Source organism: Hipposideros armiger, unplaced genomic scaffold (assembly GCF_001890085.2).
Source record: "Hipposideros armiger isolate ML-2016 unplaced genomic scaffold, ASM189008v1 scaffold_57, whole genome shotgun sequence".
In the NCBI taxonomy this organism is placed as follows: Eukaryota; Metazoa; Chordata; class Mammalia; order Chiroptera; family Hipposideridae; genus Hipposideros; species Hipposideros armiger.
This window is the reverse complement of record NW_017731407.1, coordinates 4730977-4737348: the sequence shown is the minus strand read 5'-3', so window position 1 is coordinate 4737348 and position 6372 is coordinate 4730977.

The window sequence follows — 6372 nt, the reverse complement described above, 5'->3', positions numbered from 1 at the left end:
ATGGTTTGTTAACATTCAGACAGTTTACTATCAATGAGACTTCTTTTTGGAATATATTCTAGCACATATACTTTCTGCAGAAAGCTTATAAACCATTTCACATGTAGAATCTAGCAAAAATCCCAAAAAATTTTATTGAACATTTAGAACAATAGTTAATTCACAGTCCCTAAGAACACTGTCCACAATTTCAATTCACTCATGGAAATAATGATAAATTGATAAGTCCATATTTTGACACTTGTAACATTTTGTGAAAAATATTAATTCTTTCAATAAACAAATAATTGATTATTGCTGAATGTGAAGTTCTGGAGAGTCAACAATATGTGAAACTGTATATAGAAATATGCAGACAAATGTATAATAATTTGCTTAGTGCTATGGTAGAAATATATGTATACTATGAAAGTTCATGGAAAGAATGATCATCCCAAATTTGATCATAATGCACAAGGTATAGGCTTGATCTTTAAGCACAGATTCGTAAATTTATTTTGAACTTCAATACTTGAAATTTTTTTCCTGCATCACTCCTTCCTTCTCTATATACTGTTTACCTCCCAGCAGCAGATAAACTCTAAATGTGAGAGATGGAGAAATTATAAATTTAAAGGCTAGGACACAGAATAAGTGTTAGAAGGTAAAAAAATATAATGTTGAAAAAAATGTACTTTTCCTATTAGACCAAGATTGAAAACAGGTGTGCTACTTAAAAAAATAAAAATAAAAATTGCAGTAGTCTGTCTAGTGTTAAGTAACTTTTGTTTAAATCACTTTTGCCTTGAGGAAACAGAATTTATTTTACGCATTTAGTTTTTCCAAACACCAAAAAAAAGCTTAAAGCTTCCTGGAACAGCCGTATATGAGAAGAGGCAAAATAAAAACTTCTCTGTGCTCAAGAACAATTGCAGTGAAGGGCTAGTCATCTTGCTTGTTTAGGCTTTGCTTTACTAATCACCATGAAAACATTTCATCCCACATCCCCAGTAAAATCAATTTCAGATCCTTTTAACATTGTCCTCTACAAAGCACAGGCTCTCTTTACCTTCTCTGCAGATAGGCACATGATGTACCTAATCAATAAATATGTTCTAATGCATGAATGACTACCCAAAAGATATTTCTTTAAATGATGTTATAGTTCCAGGGTACATTGTTTGAAAGACATTGGTCTGGTCATATCTACATCTTTTGTTGAAGTAAAATTTTTATCCAGTGAAATTCACAGGTCTTAAATACAAAATTGATGAGTTTTGACAAAATCTTTCCAAGTAACCAATAAATAACATCGTATTTCCATTAACCTAGAATATTTTCTCATACCCCATTCCAGTTGATTCACCATCCAGAAAAAGGCAATTGATTTATGATTTCTATCATCATCATTGATTAGTTTTCCCAGTTCTTGAAAGCAATATAAAACAATCCCAATATAACACTCTTTGGAGGATGACTTATTTTGATTGACTTATGAGTCAATTATCTATTAAGCATTGGCATTGATTATGCACTGATGAATGAAGCATAGTCTCTGCTTTCATAAAACTTGTTTTCTAATGAAGGGGTTCAGAACAGGCCTCTCCAAAATGTGCTGCTTTAGCATGTGAATTATTTTGAGCTGAAGGCTACTAAGAACCTGAGGTCTGAAGAGAAACTTTTATCTCTCCCTTAAAGAATTTAATTGGAGTTATAATAAGAGTTATCACCAGAAATAGCTTTTCATGGCCTATCTTAGGCAGGACATACTTCTAATTACTGAACATTGGCTCTTCTTATCCTGAGAATCAATCACCCTCCTCCCATCTGAAGCCTCAGGGCATCTTACCCCTTTCCTTTGCTCAGGATGTCATATATACTTCATTTTACCTCACTGTCTCTGAACTTCTCAGGTATGTGGGGTTCCCATACATACATATGTCATTAAATTTGCTTGTTTTCTCTTGTTAAATTTGCCTTATGTTGATTTAATTATTAGGCCAGCCGGAAGAACCTAAATGGGTAGAGGGAGATTTCTTCCTTCCCCACATTATAAAGGAAAACATGTTAAATGAATATCAAAGTGGACCAATATAAAGTTACATGCTTATGATAAATATATGGAAAATTTGAGAAACTGAAAAAACATAGTTGTGTGGATGAATGACAAATAATTGAAGTACCAGTGATTACAAGATAAGGTAAAAAAACACAGAACATGATCATTCCGGTTATATTAAGGATTCATGTTTGTTTTATCTTAAGTACAATTAAAACCCACAGAAGAGTTTTAAGACAGAAAACAACATGTTCAAATTTTTATTTCAAATTAGTCACTTGGGTATAATAGAAGAAGCTACCATCTGTGGCCAAAAAAGGAATTCTGTAATAAGTCTGACAAGTCCAGTGGCTGAAAGTAACCTCATAGCATGATCTGATCATAAATTCCTAACTGGGCAGGCATGATAGGTAGTCACACCCCAGGCATATATTTTCATTACTAAAAGGTTTATCTTTGCATTTAGCAAGCACTATCCATTGTTTTTGTGCTTCTAGGATTAACACACCTTTGAAATAAGCATAAACACCCTCAAGAGAGCATATAATTTGTTCACTATCCTGTAATCCAATCCCTGCCTTGCTTTTTCCCACCTTTGTGCAATTTTCCTNAGCCAAGATATGGAAGCAACCTAGGTGGCCATCTTGCCATTTGTGACAATATTGATGGACCTAGAGGATATTATGCTAAATGGAAAAAGACAAAGACAAATACCACATGATTTCACTCATATGTGGAGTTTTTTTAATAAACTAAAAACAAACATTAAATAAAAATAAATAAAAACAGACTCATAAAAACAAGAATAAACTGATGGTTGCCAGAGGGGAATGCAGTGGAGGGATGGATACAAAAGGTGAAGGGGAATATAGTTAATAATAGTGTGATAACATTGCACAATGACAGATGATTACTAGACTTAATGTGGTGAGCACACTATAAGATACATAAATGTCTAATCACTATGTTGTACTCCTAAAACTAATAATACTTATGCCAACTCTACATTAATTGAAAATAATTAACTATGACATTGAAATAATTATGTTCAGTGTATATGACTGCATGTTTCTGAGGAATATATACATGATATAAAAATCAGTTATTTTTAGTCTGTATAATCTCATCAATCAGTCAAAGTCCCTTGGGGATCTGAAGATTCCCTGTCCTTGCCTTTTTAAAGACATCAATTATCAGACAAAGTAGTATTCCTAATTTTGAATATCTATGAAAACAATAGTATATATTAGGGTTTTGAGAGTTGCATCTACATCTTAACTGTTACATAAACTTCATGTAAAATTTATTTTATTTCTCTTATCTATATACATTTATATTTATCTATTCACATTTACATTTACAAATGAATTTGTAAATTAAGATGATTTTTAAAATAAAAGTTCACATGATTTTGCTGTTCAGATAACTAACAAACTAATAGGAAGTTAAGATTTTGATAATAAATAACAGGTAAAATAGAAAGTTACATGTGCTATATTAATAATCTTAGATTTTAGAGTTAAAAATAATTTTACCAATCACCTAATTAAACCTCTTATTGAACTAAAAGTAAAATAAACTCCCAAGACATTATAACTTGCAAGATCACATAGCTGAAAAATAGTAAATTAGAGTGATAATACAGGCTTCCATTTCTGTTGCTGCTTTTATTGACTAATTCACAAGAAAGATTAGGAAATTAGAATATCATTATAAGAATATATTATGTAGTCTTGTTATGTGCAATTAACAAGTCAATTACTTTCTGTACTTTGAGTCTCAAGTAGTGTATTTTTATACACCTTTCCCTGTTTTACACTGAGGAATAATTTATAATCCATTTATTTTTACTATTAATAGCATTCATAAGACAGCTGTAATTCTTCAATATTTATGCTTTCATTAGATATTGAAAATATTAATAATTCAAACGGGCTAAACCATCACAAATCTTTGTTGAATGTTTGAAACACAAAATTCTGTTGACAGTACATACTGAATTATAATTTGGTACAATGCATTGCCCAATATTCACTGTTGTAGTAAGATACACAAAAATTGGAAGGGGGAAAAGCCAATATAATATATTCCAGGGCATAGAATATGAAAAGAACAACTAAAAACATGTACTATGCCCAAATTTCAATCTGAATGTTTGAGTATGTTTTGTGGGCACTCAGCAGAAGGGGATGACTCCTACCCAAAATTTGGTTCAGATGTCAGAGCTGATGGCACTCCATGGAAAAGAGACCCCCACAAAGAGTGGCTGGCACCAGTAGGTCTGGACTGGCTTGAGTTGAGTTCTAACAGCGCTTTGAAGGTGGGACTGGGGGAAAAGTTCCCATGCTGGTTGGTAATTTGTAATATGTAAACTTCCCACTGGTGCAAAAGTTCCGTCCAACTTTCTTATCAGCCTATTGAGACGTGGAACCAAAGGTTTGAAAAGCAACGTAAAGTTAAAAAATGTCTGCGGCCAAATATCAAAAAAGGAGTCGGACTCTTTATTACAGAGTTGCTATGGTGAAATTTCTCCTCTAAACTCCAAGTCCTTTATAAATTCTACCAAATGAATACATTAGGTATACTTTTATTGTGTTTTTGTTAGTTTTAGTGGAATTCAAGAAAAATGTCGTTATTATACGGAACAATAATATTTTGTGTCAGATATGAGAACATAAACTTCATAATCCCAGGAATTGACAACAATAGCTTTGAGGAATTTAGATACAACCAATGTGCAAGAATGGGGTTCAAGAATCTTAGCAGTTTTGAAGTGGGAAGGAAATCTCAGTTAAAGTAAAGGCAATTTGCAAGAATAAATTTTAACTCAGCTCCACAGAGCACTCTCAAAACTACCTGGACTCTATTTCTTCAAATTTTAATGAAAGCATANCTTTTCTTACACATCACTGTCTTTTACATATAACAAATTCATTGTCTCAAAACCTAAGCTCTTTCTGTTCTTGGTTTTATTCTGTCTCTTCCTCAATAAACAGACTGTGGCATACAACAGCAAAGACAGGGTGATTTTTTTTTTACCATTAATTTTATTAAAGGCAAATATCAATGTCAATCTAATTTTCCATGTCTTTGTTTCAGTGATTCTTAATAAGGGGATTGATGTAGAAAATAGGAGGAAAGTGGGTTTTATTTGACACATTTCACATTAAATGCTTGCTTTTAAAAGCATGCAATAAATATTTTTAAAGTGTCAAGTGTAAGCAAGGAGTGGCTTGTACATAATATGAGGTTTTGCTAGTCTGTGCTATTTAGGTTATAAATAAAAAAGGGGGGAAAAGTCAGCTTAATTAAACTTATGTCTTAGTTTTCTCAATATGCCATAACAAAATACCATAGACGGATGGTTTAAACAACAGAAATTTATTTCCCACAGTTCTGAAAATTAGGAAGTCCAAGATCAAGGTACCAGTAGCTAGGCTTTATTCTAAGGCCTCTTTCTTTTGGCTTTTCCAGAGCCACCATCTTGCTGTGTGCTGACATGACTTTGTGAATATTTATAGTGGGGAGGAGAGCAAGCTCTCTAATGTTTCTTCTCATAAGAGATTAATCCCATCAAACCAGGGTCTTGCCCTCATGAGCTCATCTAACTCTAATTACCTCCAATAAGGCACTAACTCCACATTGGAGGTTAGGGCTTCAACATATGGATTTTGAAAGCACACAAACATTTTAGTCCATTGCACTGGTTTATAGAAGACTTTCAAAATAACAGGTAATATTTGATAAAACATCTGTGAATATTGAATGAATATGTTATGCTTTTCTTCAAAGGACAATGTTGTTCCCAGACCACTCCAGAACACCCATGTTCAATCTCAAGTGGTCTATCCTGTGCAACAGATTGAAATTCAGGTTTTAAAACAGTGCCTGAGAGAACAGCAGGCTACCAATTAACTATTGTTACACTGAATTTTAACATTCATATAATTTTACTTTCTTGGAGAATGGAAAGAATAATTTTAAAACAGAACAGGTGACTATATTTATGCATATGTACATGGGCTATATCTTCAGTAGTAATTGTTTGCAATAATAGTTCAAATTGAACAAAATGACAAACTAATGATATTTTCATCTGGATCTATTACTCTACTGTGTATTGCAGATGAGAATGGTTTTAGTGCAGTGGTTTTTATAATTACTCTGTAAATAGCTGATAATAACTAGGGAAATGTACTAAGATAGACATTTTTTTTTTTTAGGTGAGCTATCCTGCCACCTGTTGACAACTCAGCAGCAGCTCAGCTTGGGCCAGGCATCAAACCGCTCTGTTGCTCAGAGCTCAAACTCTTGAGCGAGCTGTTAACCAACTG